At 33.2% G+C, this 17224-nt stretch overlaps 1 long non-coding RNA gene across 1 annotated transcript; it reads right to left on the reverse strand.

Moving 5' to 3' along the window:
• Nucleotides 1-10972: 10972 nt before the first annotated feature.
• LOC127852220 (uncharacterized) lies at nt 10973-15832 on the reverse strand. Its single transcript, XR_008036138.1, has 3 exons — nt 15498-15832; nt 13857-14032; nt 10973-11111 (listed from the first exon to the last, which is right to left on the reverse strand). It is a non-coding gene; the product is annotated as an uncharacterized LOC127852220 (long non-coding RNA).
• Between the last annotated feature and the right edge of the window lie 1392 nt (nt 15833-17224).

Here is a 17224-nt window from a genome sequence, read left to right on the forward strand (position 1 = left end):
GACGCTTAAGTTTAAGAAAATCTCATTCATTTATGATATTCTTTACAATTGCACTGGATCCCAGGGATTTATACACCATGTTAATAATGTTGCTCACAATAAATTGAATAAAGCTATTTATATTATTCAATAACCGTGAAAAATGTGCAACCAAATGCTCTCATTAAGTTTAAAGATTCTTTTATATCTCATTTGTTTGGTGTTTGATAGTTTGTTTAGTTGGAGATTTTTGCCGTTGTGAAACGTTATTCGGTATAATCAAGGCGTTCTGTTTCCGCCAATTTCCGCTGTGGAGTTCTCAAATTGCCATAAATTTACAACTGGTCCACTTGACTGATAGATAGGGGAGATTTCGCGTAGAAAGGATTTCATGGCAAGTTAAGTAGCCGGCCCGGGTATCGAACCCGCGATCCTCTGATTTTAGTCCAGCTATCTTCATACCGAGCAAGCCGGTCCAACTCAAATTTCGTTGTAGCTCGAGTTAAACTAACATCACTTTGTTACTAGCATATGAATATGTAAGTTATAAACAAATATTGCATTTTAATTTTTGGCATACTGAATGAGTAGGATAATTGGGCACTAGCCTTAAATGACTTGTGAAAGGTAATATATATTGGTAATATTAACCTCCTCAGAATTTCTTACTTCAAACCTTTCGTATTTCAAGTGGTATGTAAGCGCAAATTCACGATCATGTGTAACACTACAAACCGTGTGTTGCGAATTTATTTTTAAAAAGAATGTGTGGATTGCATTGTTATCCGTATTATGTTTCGCCAATAATTATTATGGTAAAAACATAAATATGGATGACTTAATGCGTGTATTGAGAATATATGATTAAAACTTTGGTTTTTGGTGTGCGCTCATTGAGTGTATAGGTATCTGTAATTTCAAAAGAAATGTGTCAAGGTTATTATTTTTGAAAGAAATGCGAACATGTAGTTTAGTTTTCCAAAAATATATTAATTGCATTTTTTCGGATGGAATTGTATGTATGCCTTAAATGCAACTGTATCGGATACATGCTTAATTGCAAATGAACTAGTTAGACCACTTTTCCTTTAATATACATATAATAATGTGCATACGTTTACGTGTCAATGCCTAATTGCATGCAACAGCTGGTGTTTCGGTTCAACTTTTTTAAACGTATGATGAGAAGACAGATCATTTACCGGTAATAGCTTGATTTCAGGGAACACGTGCTGCAAATATTGTATTGTATTACGAATGTTAAATGAAATAAATTATACAAAGAAGTTATATGCAGTGTTTAATTTGATTTCATACTTTGTGAGCATCAGGTTTTATTGCATACTATTTTAAACCAAACAAATCACGTTCCTGAATACCGAATCATATAAGAATACGTGAAAATTAGAAAGCTCTTGGGATGACTCAATTGACTCAAAATCGCTGGTGTTGACTTTAAATGTCCAAAATATTCAGAAGGGGGGGGGGCATATGGATTTACCTTTCCGACCATCCTTTCGTCCATCTTTCCATTCGTCTTTCCATCCGTCTTTCCATACGTCCACCCCTTGAGTTGACCGAATTAATGATTATCCATAACGATTAACAGAAAAACATTGTTCTGTATTTTAAGCATATATCATATAATTTAAAGAACCATGATAACAACATTCCTTTACTAACATCTGGTACAACTCGTCCCAGGAAATTCTAATTCGAAATATGAAACGTGTTTGTTATTTATGACTTACCACATAAAAACAGCAATGCAAGTCTGCTTGATGTACAGAAACGGTTGTTTCACGTAAAATGTCGTCAAATGATAGCTCAACATTTGTGCAAAGTTATTACAAAGCCATACATCCATTGGGAATACATGTTTAAATTTGACCTTGGACTATATAAAACTGTTTTTCATTGCTTAATGTGTTTAATGAATGTGCAGTATTAAAAGCCACTGCAAAAATAAAATATTTCTATTATGCTGGCTTCAAACTGTTACCTTGAAATATATCCTTTACTTTAAAATAACCAACCACGAATGTGCATCCATGCGATACATGAACCGTTTGGGAATTATTGCATGAGCAGCCTTGTGTATTCGCTTATCTTTTAATTAATATGATCTCTTATCTCTCTTAATAATCTTTTTTTTGCATTCATAGCGAATCGGCTCTGCAAAACCGAAATAAGTTAGTCGAATATCGGAATATGTTTAAAGCATATCTAAAGAGCTCGCGAACTGATAAGCTTTTTTGTGTTCCAGTGACGCCTTCCTTTTTTTAGTCACCATGTCCTCACGACGTGAATAATGGCAATCATACCATGTCACGCATCGCATTAAAGTTAAAAAAGAAGGCTATGCATACTTGCAGTTGTCAGCGACATACTTTTATAACGGTTTACATACTGACAACACGATGTACAAACGGTTGGTAAAAATATTACCCAACGTGTTTAGACCCATTGAGGTGACATACAAGTGAAAAACAAGTTATGTTAAAAATGAGCGCACAATAAATATCAAGATATCCAAAAAAGTCAATTTTGAAATGTTGGCAAAAATATAATTTTAAACAAGTGAAAAACAAGTTATGTTAAAAATGAGCGCACAATAAATATCAAGATTGCCAAAAAAGTCAATTTTGAAATGTTGGCAAAAATATAATTTTAAACACTATCAGACTATATTATTGACTGTATGAAAATCGATAATCTTCCTAACATTACGACCAGTACAAAATCAACATAATAAAAAGCTGAGATGGATGACTGTCAGCTTTAAATTTATACATGCCCGTTATTCGGCCACATAAGATATTATCGAAGAACATGTTTTTTATGTATAATATACCATGCAATATGCCAATACAATTTACTTTCTGAAGCTGAGCGTCATTGTTTATCCAAAGTCATAAGGGTCTAGCATCATGCGCTTAGTTTCATACCGTTAACACGTTTGAATGCCGTAGTCAATTGTAAATGAATTTGCACAGATGATATATGATTTCATAAGGTACGTGTGGTTCTTTCGACAAACGCATCAAATCTAGGCCACAGGGTCACGTTAAAAGTCACTAAGTCAACTGTATCACTTTTTATCTGATCGAGCAAAATGCAAAGAACAATTCGTTTAATGTTTTGGTATGATATACAAGACAAAACGAATGTCGAAAAAAGATATATTTTATAGGGCATTGCGTTTATAAAATTACTAACGCTAACATTTAACAAATTTCTTCATATAATAGGTTAAATCATTTAAAGTCCAAACGTTATAAACTAATCGATAGTTTGGAGATTTATTAAATTAAGAAGTATTCAAACTAGCTCACATGCAATTCAAGTTCTTTGTAATTCTTTAAGAATGTTATTAAATTCAAATAATATCTCAAGTAACATGTTTGATATCATATATACTAATTACATATCATTCATTTTAATATTGCCACACTAAGTTATGTAACATAATTTCATGCAAATGTCTGTGCGGATAAAACTTGATAACAAATAAATGTTTGATATTAACAAATCAATCGATTTCCTATGCAGTATGTACACCACTCTGACATAGTGCCAACAAACCGAACAAGTTAAAGTAATATTATTGACATTCGCCATCCTTCAATTTTCATTCAAAATGATCAAATTTAATTATGTATTAAGTCAAATGCTATTTCTCACTTTATCATAAAAATAATTGATTGTCCGTTCAATTGTACAACTTGCTCATGCCCGAACCAAAAGCAAGGCCACCTAATCCGCCGATTAATCCACCAAATTGAGAGCCACAAACTCCGATATGATATCCAACGTAAGAACATGCCGCTCTACATAGTATTTCAACTATTTTCTGTGTGACTTGCTTTGCAAATTCTGCATTGCTCAATGGTTGTTCACTGGCCGATCTTTCGCTGTTCCATTGGTAGATAGTATTCGTTAAGCGAATTCCTTCTATTGCGATAGCAGCACATAAAAACGTCTTGTTGATCGGTTTAAAATATTCATTGTTCCTGTTCAACATCCCTACTGCTTGTGTCAGATAATCTGTCCCCGCCATGTCTGCTTTAAAAACTGAGCTTCAACTGTGTTAGTTTACAACAAAGTTTATAAACTCTAAGATAAATATACACATCAAAGTTACAACTTCATGACCAATACCCTGTTCAACGTGATGTCTTCCGACTACAGATTATTCACAGTAGGTAATGAAAATAACATCAGCTCAGAGAGACTCTCAAACAACTCTACCCTTTCCCAGCCTTCTCAATCTGTGTTTGTACGATCTTGCATTTATGAGATGGGCTACGTATGGCAAGCGAAATGCACATTAAGTCTTTAAACCACGGTTTAACAGTTAACTATATAGTTAAGAGACTTTGAACCCGGGTTCAAAGTGCCGTTTGCACATAAATTCCTTAAACCCGGGTTCAAGACTTTGAACTGCAGTTCAAAGTCTCTTAACTCTATAGTTAAGAGAGGACCAATTAAATCGCGGCATTTACCTTCTATATATAGCTAATTGTGGTTTAAGCTCCGCTGATTGGTTGTCTCTGAATTATGTAGATAAGAGATTTGTATCTATTTTTAGACACACTTTGAACTGCGGTTCAAACTCTTGAACTCGGGTTTAAGGATTTAATGTGCAAACGGCACTTTGAACTCGGGTTAAAAGTCTCTTAACTATATAGTTCACTGTTAAATAATTAATGTGCATTCCGCGCGTCTTAACCCCAGTTTAAGACTTTGAACCGCAGTTTAAGACTTTGAAAAATAGTTTAAGACTTGTAGGTGTTTGGTTGTCTCTGCACATTAATTATTTAACCAATTAACGCCCGTCGTTTCGTCATGTGATTTTGTTTTGTTCCTGGCGCATTTCTATCAAGATGGCGGCGGATGAAGTTAGTGAATTATTACGTACGTTTGAAACAGCTCTCAAAAAGTTAAAGACTTTGTGTGTTTATGCATCCTGCCCATGCATGAAGTAACAATATTCTGTCATTGGAAATCGTAAAACAATAAAATAATGAAAGGTGTGTTTTTGTGAATATACCTAGTTTCTTTCGATACAGCTGTTAAGGTGGTTGAGTTTCTGTGCGTGTGTGCTTTTGTGCATAAGTGCGTGCGTTATATCGTACGAGCTTGTAATTTTATACTTCAGAACGCATTTTGATAACTATTATATTCAACATGTAGAGACGACATCGCGTGTGTTAGACTCGGACCCCTAGCTTAAATAACTACTTCAAGAGTCAAACTAGAAAATAATACACCTTGTCCTGACTGTAGCTTAATCATTCGTCATGCAATTTTTTAATGCATGTAACTTGCCTAAAATGCTCACACAGATGGTATAATGTGGAGCATAGTCAAGTTGGTTTGGACTATCAATATATCATGCCTGTATTTATTGATTCATAAATATGCAAAATGGTTGTCCTAAGTTAACTTTCTCACACTTTTGTATGCTGATTTACACATACTTAATAAATATATGACACAAACTATGCAATCGTCCATTGGCCAACGGAATGTTAGGTTATGTTTTGATCAGAAACTGACTGCAGTCAAATAAAAATAGCCGAATAATAGATAATTTAGTGACCAATTCCCACAAAAGTTGGCGGTCAGAAAGTATGACACAATACATGATGCTATCTTCATATTTGGTGAATTGTTCTCCTTCTTTGCAAATAAAATTGTCAAGTTAAAATTAAGATCAAGATCATGATTTATTTCCATTTCAGCTATTATCAAGAATATAATTGACCGCACCAAATAGCCACCATATACATAATTGTCAATTTGTTATAAAACTGAATAATGGGAAACACAATTTATCTATCGTAGCCCGAGTATACAATTACAGCGATGCACTTTAAATAGCAAAAAAAGAAGAGAAATTACATTTTTACAAGATTGAACTATACTTCAGTCGTTCGGCGAACACGAAAGTAAAGTTTCAATTACAGGGAGCCTTATACTTTTTCATAGAAAAACAGTCTTTATCCTTGTTACGGACGCTTTCCACGTATAATAGGTCGCTATATATTTTGATGACATTGCTATAATGTTTTTCATGATGGTGTCCTCAAGTACACTTCATTAAATCGTTTATACCACAATAAGCTGTTGGGTTTTATTACAAGAAAACGTGATAAATTGCATGGTTGGAATGCAGGGAAACTATCGTGATTGCTTTTTTAAGGAAAATTTGGGTTATTTACGTGGTATTATTTAAACCTGTATGACATAAATCATTCTCATATTATTTTTTAACTTATAATTTACGCACGTTCGGTGGCGTCTGTGGACTGTGGAATACTTCCATTTTGCATCAAAAGCTTTATTAAATGAGATAGTATAATATTTAAAATTTTAAAATTACCGCGATTGCGTATAACAATACGTGTTTACCACGTGGTCGGCATAAATTGAGCACACTTGTAAAAATATTCGTATTCAGTTTAGTCTTGTCATTCAATCTCTTGATTAGATCTAGATGTTTTTAAAATCAAGCCAATTATACTTCTGAAAAATGCAATTGTTTTCAAAATCGGGAAATATAATATTTAGAAATGATTTATTTATCAAAAATGTACAGAAACCTTCACTCGCAAACATGTTTGTAAATGTTAATGCTTGTATAAAGAGTGGCAAGAATTTACTTGAAACTATTGGTCGATTATTTTGCTGGAAAATCACAATCGATTATATAACTTACAACATAAAGCATTGCTTAAAAAATAGTAGCTGCTGCTTTAACGAAACATTGAATTTTAGTCGAAATAGTTGATGATGTTGCATTTTCCAAAATTGGTTGACTCAATTCCATGGAGGTTGTCCTAAAAACAGTTTATTATTCTTTTAATTTCAAGGAACAATATATATATACGTACGTATATATATAGTGATTCTAACATGCTCATTTTATCAATTAAATGCATTTTATCATAAGTATACACAATTATAATATTTAAATTATGTTTCGTTATATTGTTTGCAAACTAGTCCACCTTATCGTAATTTGATATTTTTGTTTTGATGATAACGTGTCCGTTAATGGTTACTATAATCTATTAATAACCGGCTTAACCATGACATTATTTTCTTACTTAGCTCTCTAGGAATTGAATTACGTTTCGTTTTATTGGGTTTTACTTTCTGCAATTTTCGATGAAATGAAATGTTAGCTGAAACAGGTTAGACACGAAACCAATTAACATACTGAAACTGTACTTTTTACATCCTTCCACGTATTTTAGAGGAAAACAACAGCAACAACATGTGATAGTATTACATGTATGACGAATAAAAGTGCAATTTTCAGAAAAGGTATGTAACCGACTTAGGCCTTACATACACGTTTATTTGGTTTATAGCATACAGACCCGAAAATTGCAACGAAGCAAAAAGAAGTTTATAAAAATATATTGTGTAATTATATATTTAATGTTTCTTTTCACGTTGTGTCTTTTAACGTATTTTTCAGGCAATTAATAATGAATTCATGTGTATAAACGTAGAAAAGACGAAAGTTTGGCTGCGACCACTTTTGAAAATGTGTTTTGTGTATGTATGCTTTTCTTATTCCAAAATTGTGCCCTTTTGACTGTGTCCCGCTGTAGAATTCACAGTCCCCAAACTTGTTGGTGATTAACTCCTTTTTAACAGGATGGCGTAAAAAATTGGACAGCTTAATTACCTTCGTGCGTATGTGTTTGTAAAGAAAGAATTGAAATCGGATCAACTTTTGTGAAAGAATAACCCATGTGTAATTTTAAGTGTTGAGCATAAACATCGAGGATGTTTTTGTTGGAGGAAAGTCTTAACCTTGACTAGAGGATAAATCTTAGCCTAAACATGCGTCGCTGACACAAGAGTGTATGTGACATACCTAGTTTTATTTTACGATTTTTGCCTCATCGGAATGAACTGCCTAACAAAAGATACACTCCGTGGTAACATGAAATTTTACCAGTACAACTAGATGAAGTTTCATTCGGTCGTCAAACTAGTTAAACGAAACTGTCTCAGTTTTCCTTCCACGAAGTCCTATTTGTGGTAACAATGCAGTTTTGCTGTGTCATTATTTAACCGTAATGTCCACTTCTTGAAATCGTCAGTATCGGATGAATAAATTGTAACTGTTCGCGGAATGAAACTGGATCGCTCTTTATTTGCTGAAAAGTCTGGGTCATCGCAACACAAAAATGTATATACATATATTTACAATGAAATGTAAACTACATGTTTACCGGGGAGGGTGGAGAGGAGAAGTACCAATGGATGAACTAAATGTTCAAATAGGGATTGGTTACCCAATTGCTGATCTAAACGTTATCAACAGGTCTTCGTACCAGACAATGAAACGTGTCAAAACGTCAAATGTTTGAAAGTCCATTTCATTTTCGTGTCCTCTTCAGATATCATATACCCGTTGACGGATTGTAATGAAATGTTTATACTTGTTATTGAAAATCGGGGCCTTTATATTTGTGTCCGCTTCATATCTCCTTTACCTGGAATATATTCATGAAAATATTATAGTATGGTAAGATCGATGAGATGATGTTCAAAAGTCATGAATCAGTGAATTCGGGTCAATGTAAAGGTCATAATTAAATGTTAAAAGTATGAGCTTTAAGTCCACTTTATGTCTTATTTGAAATATCCTCCAAAAGCTTGCTTGCTTGCCTCTAATATTTTGGTGCACACGTCGTGAGTTATACACGCTGGTCAAGTTCACCATTTGAAGGTCAAAATAATCGCGGCGGGGGTTAAAGCTGTCTTATTGAGGGCCTTGTTAAGCTGTCTTATATATATATTCTCATTATATGTTTGAGTACTGTACGTCTGCCTTTCTGTTTGACAATCAACACTTAATGACATTTTAAAATAACAACTGTCATGTTGATGACCAATCCAATGACTGTGGACGTGTTTTCAACTTTCAAATGACAGTGCAAATTTACTTCTCTTCAAACTTCCACTCCACGAGCAGAATTTCTGTTACTAATTTATGTCGCAAAATAAAACTTACTACTGTGTTAAGGTACAGCTCGCTCCAAATGTATCGTTTAAAATAGGTTAACGTGACTCTCATCATGTTTCGTTCTACGAAAACCGACTTAAATAACAAAGCAAATTTGCTTTCTCATCGTTATACATATTTTCCTAAAAACTGGTAAAGGCCACTCTTCTCATTTTTCGTTCTACGAAACCCGACTTTAAATAGCAAAGGAATTTTGCTTTCTCATCGCTATAAATAATTTACTCAAAATTGTGCGTGTCGTGAAAGCCAATTTAACTGCATTTTCGGCGATGTTATTAGATCTTATCGTTGCGTAGGCAAGTTTTCGTCCGCACTAAAAAAACTGCTTACTCCGCACTGAAATTGCAACTTGATCAGATCTGTAGCGCGATGATACTTTCCGCCTTCAGGAGGCCGACACATTTTTTATTTTTACTGCTTTATTATGAAATGGAGTGTCCATAATCGAGACCATAGAGCAGCGTAAACAGTCAGGACTTTATGAACGCCGAACCCCTGTAAGAATTTTAATACAATTGCAGATTCATGTCCCTTTGCAATAAAAAAGGTGTTTATCATAACCATATGAGATAGTTTTTCACGCAATAACAATAAACAAGTCATTTGATGGATAATAATGGATGCGCTGAGTGGGTGAGAAGATCCTAAGATCTATAATCATCATGGCATACCATAAGCAAATACATATTAACGGTGTCTTACACAAATGTTCGCATTTCAAAATCTTTGGTTGAAGCGTTCAAAATTAGATGTGATAATTTAAATCGTCTATCTTTTGTGTAATTGCATGTTAACAAACATAACTGTAGTCATACATATTATTTGTTTTGGTTGTCATATTTTCTCATGTTTAAATTGTATTATTGTATGATTCCCTGTCTTGGCCATATTTTTTTTGTATACATGTTCTTGGCCAAAGGCAGAATGCCGGATTGCCAACAAACTATGAGACTTTGAAACAATAATAAACATGTTTGTTCATTTATATATCTTTGCCTGAAATGAATGACAGTTGGGGTTGACAATTTGTGATGTTGCTTGTAAAAAAAAAACATGTTAAATAATATGTATTGCTGGTTGTGAACTTGATACCTGTTATATAAATATCTGTTCAGGGAATCATTACGAAAGCTCATAATGTCTACATGGATGCGATTCGTATCTTTTCCTGAGCCACATTTACAAAGCCAAACACTATTTTTTTCAAAAGGTTATAGGTAAAATTCTCACATGGGATAATGAACAAAAATATAAAATCTTTTTCCAATTTCACCAATGGTATAATAGTTGCCTTATTGATAATGACATTATTTAGTGTTTGTATTTCTACCGAATCATACATTAAACAAGCTATTGCCAAGCAATGATGTCCCCTACCGGCTCCACCATTGTCAGATCATTATTTTTTGTAGTATATGTTGCCATAGCAACCCACATTCTTGACGTATGAACCAATATGAAAATGAAACAAAATAAGTTCAAAATAAACCAAATCTATTAATTATAAAATCTCTATCTATTGATGTTGCATTTATGTTAATATTTTCATAACTTAGTAAAGTTTATTGACATACTTCATGTCTTGCAAACTGGAGTTTGAGAAATCATAATGATACTGTATATTCACTATGACACAAGTGGTAAAAATAAATGGCTATTTATGACACTGACAAGGAAATGCGAGAAACTGCCTTAAAAGCACCTATTATTATTTTAAAGAGCGGGGAAGATTGTCAACCATTGTAGACTATTATAAAAGAAATACCCAATTTCTCACCATTTATTGATTATTACCCCCTCATTGTTACAAATAAATAAAACGTAACGTCAATGTTGGTCAACATCACTCTCCTCAAAGAACTACCTACTAACTGCTTATGATATTCATATATTTATAAATATCACTTTTTTATGAAAAAAACAACATTTTAAGTACGTTGGAAAATGTGTAGGTCGCAAAATTTACTGCGCTCCATTTAGTGACAGCATATGATGGGAGTCTCCAATCTCCAGGGCACCAACTGTCTGTAGACTCTCTTGACAAGAATTTTAGATACGCACCTATTGCACATGACTGCTGAAAGCGGAAGAGATATTTAAATATTTATTGGCTTTTAAACACACTCAATGATTGAAAAGGTCTTCCAAAACATAATAGCTGTATTTTAAAACATGGTTTTCCACGTCGTTGAATGCATTCATTGCGGCAGTTGCAAACGAATATGATTACCAATTGCAACCTAGGACTTCCTTTACAACCCTGCAAACTGCGCAATTCAAAAACTTGAAACACTACACCAAAGTTGTTTATACGAACAGTTCATTGTTCAGTGTGCTCGATCTGGCTTAAATCTTTTTAAATATTGTCCTTGGCCTAGTGCAATTTAAAGTGCACATGCTTATGGTAAAGTTAATCAAAGTGTAGATAACTGCGTTTAATTGTTTTAACAGTTTAACCATATGTTCTATGCATGTATGCCCATAGATTAATATAATGACAATCGACGAAATCCTTGATATTACGATGTGTGTGCATGTTTAGAGGCTAATAAGAAAATGATAATAATAAAAAAATAAATCGGTTGCATATCAGGGGAAATAACCAGTTTATACAGCGATTAATTGAAGTCTACATTGATGTACTCATGATCACAAAAGGTCGTTATATTTTAAAGGGAGATGTTCACATTTTTCACATCGCGAACTTTTATTACCGAATATAATGAAAATATGAACTATTTTCAAGTAATGTAATATAACCTAAATGGAGATTTATTTTTCCAGATTCCCGAAGTATCAAAAAGTAAGTGAACTAGCGCTACCGAAAATATAAACATGTATGTATGTTTTTATTCTTAATAAAATATATACGTCAATTGATGTTGTTAACTAACACAAACGGTACATGGATTGCATGGAATTTTTTTGGTAGCGCTATTTCACTCAATGTTTTATATATATATATATATATATATATATATATATACGAGGGGTGTTCCAGAATTTCGTGGATTTTCTCCATACCTCATTAGTTTGTTGGCAAAAGTCAATGAAATTTACATATTATACTAACTAATTATCACGGACTTTATATTTAAGCTTAAAATACATGAATTCCAAAAAGCGCGATTGAAACGTAATGCCATAGAAACCTCAGTAAGTATGTGTGTTAAGCGCATTTAAATTTGGTTTAAATGTAGTTGATAAATATAATTTACGGCAAATTTCACGTGACATCGACGTCACATATCAACGTTACACGTAGGTTGAATATTCAATTTATATAATATATAACGTATGTTTGAGGCGTCAGCCTTTTGATCCAGAAGTACTCGTTAACTGCGATATCATTTTTATAAATTTCGAGTGTTTTTTATCGAATAAATTTTAATTGCAGTACATAGTATACATGATATGCATTGATCAACTGACATAAATTAGTTCAAAAAGCAGAGCAAGATATTTGCCGACTTATGCAAACACGGGTAAAATGCGACAAGCGGCATTCGCGCAGTGTGGTCAGAAGCTACCCTTTTCTCTATTAAGTCTGGCGAGGTTTCGTAGTTTAATTTGTAAAAAATAAATAGACATAAACATTAACATACGTCTTACAAGAAGAGATATTCAAGTGTGTACTAAATATGGTGATATGAGTTTAGTCTACACCTGTAGCAATATGAAGATGAAACTAACTAAATCCAAAATTAACCGAATCTATCCACAAATAGCAAAGTTATACAAAAATATTCGATAATACTACCCTTAAAGTCAATAAAGACAGGTGTGAAAACGATAACGATGATGGCAATTATTTTACACAATTCGGCTTTAAAAGACGTCTGCTCGATTGATGTCACGTGATATAGATCTCGGTTCCGCCGCTTGAATTTCCGATACTTTCGAATGGTCTGAATGGATGTTTCCAATCTTTGTATATTGATAGCTCTTTGCGAGAATGGATCCACATCACCGTTGCACATTTTTATTAAGTTCACAGTAATCTGTTCTTTCAAAAAAGATAGCCTAATTAAAGACGGCGCTAATAAAGTGTGAAGGTGGATATTTAGAAATAAGATCCATTTTCGCATGACACTGCAAGTAGTCACATATTAATTCTAGCTTGCATTAGTTGCAATAATTTTATAAAGTGCGCGTGCCATTGAACGTTGAGTTAGGCGATAGGTGCGAATCAAATTACACATACTTTAAGTTTAATTGCTTATACCGAACACGATTTGTAACAAAATACAAATTTGATTTATGTTTAGTTGCTTATACCGAACGCGAAAGTAAAAAAGATACTGTTTTTTTAGCTAATACATCTCTACAGGTAAAACAAATCACAATTTTTAAAAAGTACCATCTTAATAATCAATCAGTTTCTAATAACACCTGACTGTGTGACGTTCATTTCAAATTATCGCAGTGCGTGACGAATATTTTCTTTATTTAGTGAATAGACACAGAGACGGTATACATACAATTAATAATGCAATATATACGTTAAACCATCACTAGATGTGCCATAATAACTCGTATACACTTTATAAGCAATATATACAATAAACGTTTTAAGTTAATTAAATAAATGTTTTACGACGCATATAAGATAACGTGATGAACGCTTTGTTTATTTTTTTAATTAAACTAAATGCAATTATATGTCTATTTAGAACCATACTTTTTACAATTTACGCCGAATATCTTAATATTTATTGTATAATATATTATGGACTAAGGGTTTGCTAAAGAAAATTTATTCAAATCGGCTTTAGCTAAGATGGATCAACATCGGAAACTTGTCTAATACATGTGTACATACCTCTTGAGTGCAGCTTCGACGTCGTACTTTCCATTACGAAATCCACACTTTTGACACACAAACTTAAGGTACGATGGAGACCATGATTTTAGGTCTGTGTCCGACATGTCATAGCACTGACGATGCGACCATTTTTTTACAGTTATGACACTGAATAGATCCATCTGAACACTGTTCTGAACACACATTAAAAGGATATTGAACCATGTTTAGAAACAATATGAACCGTTAAATCTATAAACAGTATTTGCGTGTGTCCAAGAGTATGATATAGCTGAGATCACTCAAATACTGTCAAATTCTTGCTTTAACTTATATTCTTATGGGCCCGTTTCATCAAACATCGTACGACAAATTTAGAATACGATACGAATTTCAAAGAAACATTATTTTAACAGACCGACGCATATTTTTGCTTATTTCTAGTAAAATCATTTATTTCATCATTTTCTTACCAATGGCTTATATCTTGCGGAGCTATTTATCAACAGCTTGTATATTTTTAGTTTTTAAATTTAAGTTATAAATTAAGATTGTCGTACGATCTTTGATGAAACGGTCCCATAAAAAAACAAGTTAAAGCAATAGTGAAAGAGAATGTAGGAAAATGTAGCTAGAAATGGTTTTGAACATGCATAATTGTGTCGTGTTCTGAGAAAACTGGGCATAATGCTTGTGCGTAAAGTGACACTTTCCGCCTTATCTGGATTTTCGCTAAGAAGAGACATCATTTTAACGAAACATCCATAAAAGCGGAAATTGTCGTCCCTGATTAGCCTGTGCGGATTGAAACGGCTAATCTGGGATAACAATTTACGCACCAGCATTATGTCCCGTTTTCTCAGAACGCGAGACAATTATGTTTATGATTCATTTTATAGTTTGTTTATTTCGTTAACTACAAATTTGTATTACATTATGTCTACCTCGAGGTTGTTGTACATAGTATAATTATGTTACAATTATAGTATTTTCTGTAAACGAACAAATTCTTTTGTATCGAATACTATGCATTAATATTGTTTTCTACCAAATGTTTTTTTATAGGGATCACTTGTCCGTCGTCTGTCTCGTTAAAAAGTATTAATAGCATCAGTTTGAAACTTTATACATTAATACACCTCATTGATTGGGAGTGCGTCGATAAAGAACTCTTAGCATTCCGCTTTGTTAAATTATTTATAATTAATGCATAACCATTATTCTTGTATTAGTTAAGTTAAATTGTCATAATAAAATGTTGTCATGTCATTTTTCCATTTTTCTTTTTTGTGTAACGTTTTGTAAATAAAGCTTTTACTTGTTGTTGTTATTATTATTAATACGGATGTTTTAGTCCGGTCTGTTTTCCAAATCGTTCTAAAACATCATTATTTTAGTAGTACAATGGTATAGTGGTATAGGAGAGGTTGAACATATGATTTTGATTAATTATGGATTTATATTATCAAACTAGTGTTTTTTTCTTATTTTCTGTACAAAGATTGATTATATGAAGATTTGCTACAGTGAATATTTATCAATGTATGTGGTTCCGTAAATAAATCGGAACTATCCACTTCCGGGTTAAGAAATTGAGATAATTTAGCGATTACATCCAAAAATTTGGTAAAAAAACGACAACATGTTTTAACAACATACCTAATATCACCTTTTCTTCCCATGCAATGCAGTGTCAACGGCTTAAACTCGTTGATAATTGAGAAATGTTATTCGACGAGATTGTTTTTTACCCATCATCGTCCCATGTCATTTTCAAGGTCAACCGGTGTTTTGTGAACACTCGAACCGCATAAAACCCATTGAAATTAGGTTATATTACACTTCATTTTGGTTAATCGTCACCTTTACTTGATAGGACATTCGCATGGTGTGTCAAAACTTTCATTTTAGTATTTTTACTGTATATATTCAACAGTTAGATAATAAATGTACATTCCGCGCTTGTTAACCCCAGTTTAAGACTTTGAACCGCAGTTTACACTCTTGAACTCGGGTTTAAAGAATTAATGGGCAAACGGCACTTTGTACTCGGGTTCAAAATTTCTTAACTATATAATTAACTGTTAAATAATTAATGTGCATTCCGCGCCTCTTAACCGCAGTTTTAGAATTTGAACCGCAGTTTAAAGTCTCTTAACCTTATAGTTAAGAGAGGACCAATGAAATCGCGGCATTTACCTTCTATATATAGCTAATTGTGGTTTAAGCTCCGCTAATTGGTTGTCTCAGATAACAGATTTGTATCTATTTTTAGACACACTTTGAACTGCGGTTCAAACTCTTGAACTCGGGTTTAAGGATTTAATGTGCAAACGGCACTTTGAACCCGGGTTCAAAGTCTCTTAACTATATAGTTAACTGTTAAACCGTGGTTTAAGGACTTAATGTGCATTTCGCTTGCCATAGCTACGGGTAGCTAAGGCCAACATTTTTTTATTCTCTGTTTTACGGGAGTTTAAAAAAAAATGAGTCGGGCGGTGGGGAGAGATACATAAAAATAAAAATAAAAGTATGAAAAGTGAGCAGTCGACCAAAAAAATATAATAAAACAGTCTAAACTGATTTTTTGTATTTTTGAAAATTTAAAATCTCAGCCAATGTAACCATATGTATACTTTATGAACCTTTAAGTGTTTTATATATCTCATTACACTGTTGTAGAAGCTTTTTATAATAATAGTAAACATACTTTTATATATATTTATAGGTAAAAGCACCTTTTGCATGTATATTGCTTTAATAGCGACCAAACACGCCAGGTGTGTAGTGTAGTATAGTGTAGTAGTGGTGATGTTGTACTTCTAACACTAGATTTCCTACATGTAGCACCTCGACAGTCCCAAGCCAGCAATGCCATCTTTAAAAATGCTGGTTTGCTGTGGCCTACATCTCAACAATTTTTTTTCTTTGAATGATGTTCGTTGTTTAAAATTAAATTTTAATATGCAGTTTTAACTATCAATCATTGTGATAGCAAGCAAACAAGCATTATGTTAAGGATTAGCAAGTGTGATGGCTCTCTATCCAGTGTTGTTTTATATATACACTCAACAAAAACGTATATCCGCCGATTTACACTTTGGAGATAATCTTATCTACATCATGTAATGCCTCATGCACTCGAGACAAACGCTCTACCACTTAGCTGTCGATGCAGTTTTAAACTGTGGTTGCTTTGTTATAATCTTGATTTGTTAACAGTATTACACATAATAGACATGTATATTACATAACAATTAGGCTCTTGATTCTGAAGCAAACTTGACAATATTCTACTGAAGTCTGTACTGCAGAATACCAAATGAATATACCAAGCAATGAATCATATGGGCCTCCGTAGCCGAGTGGTTAAGGTCGCTGAATCC

This window comes from Dreissena polymorpha, chromosome 12 (assembly GCF_020536995.1).
Source record: "Dreissena polymorpha isolate Duluth1 chromosome 12, UMN_Dpol_1.0, whole genome shotgun sequence".
NCBI classification, from domain to species: domain Eukaryota; kingdom Metazoa; phylum Mollusca; class Bivalvia; order Myida; family Dreissenidae; genus Dreissena; species Dreissena polymorpha.